Source organism: Penaeus monodon, chromosome 5 (genome assembly GCF_015228065.2).
Source record: "Penaeus monodon isolate SGIC_2016 chromosome 5, NSTDA_Pmon_1, whole genome shotgun sequence".
NCBI classification, from domain to species: Eukaryota; Metazoa; Arthropoda; class Malacostraca; order Decapoda; family Penaeidae; genus Penaeus; species Penaeus monodon.
The window spans coordinates 28320559-28323377 of NC_051390.1; positions in this window are offsets into that span (position 1 = coordinate 28320559).

A 2819-nucleotide genomic window follows, 5' to 3' on the forward strand; every position below is an offset into this window, starting at 1 on the left:
ATCCTCCACCAATCTGATTTGCCCTATACTTTCTTATTATATCATAATTTGGATCATGAATTTATCTCTATCCTTTAACATGTTTCACATATTGCTATTATATCTGGGTTTTCTTTGTATATTAGTAGTTTATTTCTGTTTCTTTGTTTATTATTGATCTGCATTCCATAATTATGTTATTCTTAATGTATTTTTTCAGCGTTTTTATTAAAGGTCCAATGTTTAGCAGCATTTCTGATATGATTGATATTAAGGACTTTCCTTCATTTATATCATTAATGTATTTGTAATTGTTTTGTATAATTCTTTACCGAAGGACCCCAAGAGAAGTCACTTTTCTTTGTTATTATTTATTTTGTGTGTCTTTGTGTTTTGTATTGGGTTGTAAGGACCAGTTATTGGTGATTGTTCTGTTGTGTGTCTTCCGTGTGTCTCCTTTCAAACTTTGTTTCTTTTTTGGAGTTAGTTTGTTTTTTGTGTTTTTCTTCTGTTATGTTTGGTGTTTGTTCTTTGTTATCTTTTTGTCTTTTTGTTTTTGTGGGGTCCTCTGTCCAAGAGTTAGACTTTGTTCTTGGTTTAGTGTATGTGCATATGTCTGTCTTGTGTTTTGTAGGTCAGTAGTGTTTTGTTTGTGATTTGTGAGTAGTTCTCTGCTTGTAAGTTGTTGTTTCTTGATGTTTCTACTAGAGTGTCATGCTTGTTTTGATTCTGACTTTCATCTGTTAGTGGTTTTAAATTTGAAGCTGTTTTGTAACTTCTTGGTTATTTGGTGTAGTGTTGTTTTTATTTATGTCTTGTGCAATTTTATGAAATTACAATTGTGTCTATCGGAGAGTGATCTTCCTTGCAGTAAAACAGTATGGTTCATTTTTTGCATCTTTGTATGTGTGATTGAAACCGCTACATTTACTTTACCTTTGTCTATTTTTACATGTTATGGTGCCATGTCCATATCTTTGACAGTTATAGCACTTGGAATTGGGAATGTATATTGCTGAACTTGGTAAGAGATATGCCCTATGACAACTCTTTCTGGGAGTTTCCCTTGAAAGGTTATCCGTAAGGATTTTGTTTCTATCCATTTATCTTTACTGTTTATTTCTTTGTTTTTCTTTTTTATTCTTATTACTTCAGTAATATTTTGAATTTGTCCCCTAATGTTCTGATTTTGTTTTTTATAATGTCTATATTCAGGTCTGTTTCTACGGGAATATAGTTTCCGTAAGAACAGCCTGTGTTTTTGCTGGAAGCTCGCTGTTTATAAATAACTTCCCATTTCCTAGTTCTTTAATTTCATGCAATGGTCTTATACCTCAAACCTCATTGCTTTGCCTGTTCCGAGAACTCTTAAGGTGTTTTCTATTATGTACTTTTGAATTTCTGATGAATTTATGGGGTCTGTTAGTTTGACTGGATTATTAAAGTTCGAGGTATATGAGGACCCATTTAACTGTACAAGTATTACATTTTGTGGTGGTTCTATTTGCATTTCAGTGGTAATCTCAGCTGATGATGTCTGTTGTTGTTCTTCAGTTCGGTGAAAACCGTTGGCTATCTGGTTTGTCGGGAACTTTGAATGTTGTTCATTTTCATTTCGCAGGAGTTTTGGATTTGATTCTTCTTCGTTTTCCGAATTCTTTTTCCTTTTGCTTTTTTGTGTTGTTTCTTTTTCTTTTTGAATATCAGAGTCTTCCCTGGATCAAAATGTATGTTTTCCATTTTGGGTATTCTTGGGACACTGTCTACAGGTCATTCTTAGTGATTTGATGGTGGCTCAGGTGTTGAATGCAAGTGTGGGTATATGTGAGAGAGGGGTTTTGCAGTGGTATGTGACTTTTAACAGCTGGCACCTCTTGACATGGAGGATTGCATTCATATATTTATTTATGTATATATGTGTGTGTTTTGGGGTGTGTGTGTGTGTGTGTGTGGTGTGTGTGTGTGTGTGAGTGTGTGTGTGTGTGTGTTTTGTATATATTATGTATATTTTAGTATATATTGTTATATATATATTATATATGTATATATATATCTATGTGTGTATATATATTAAGTGTTTTTATATATATATATATAAAATATATATAATATATATATATATATATATATATATATACATATATATATATATATATACACATATACATACATATTATTTTATATATCTATTATATATATATATATATATATCTATATATAATTATAATATTATATATATATATTATCTATATATATACATATATATATATATATTATTATATATATATATTATATATATATATATATATATAATATATATATATATATATATTATAAGTATTGTGTGTGTGTGTGTTGTGTTGTGTGTTGTGTGTGTGTGTGTGTGTGTGTGTGTGTGTGTGTGTGTGTGTGGTGTGTGGTGTGTGTGTGCATGCATGTGTGCGTGCATGTGTATAATATAATAAATATGTTTTGTGCGTGCGTGCGTGCGTGCGTGCGTTCGTGCGTGCGTGCGTGCGTGCGTGTTGCGTGACGTGCGTGGGTGTGTGGTGTGTATAATAAATATGCGTGCGTGCGTGTGTGCGCATTGTGTGTGTGTGTGTGTATATATATATATATATATATATATATATATATATATATATATATATATATATGTATATATATGTTTGTGCTTATATGTATGTATGTATGTGTATATATAAGTATATTATTTAATTGTATTATTGTTTTTCATATATATATTATTTGTGTTATATACTAATTACACACACACAGCACAAATATATATATATATATAATATATATATATTATTATATATATATATATATTATATGGG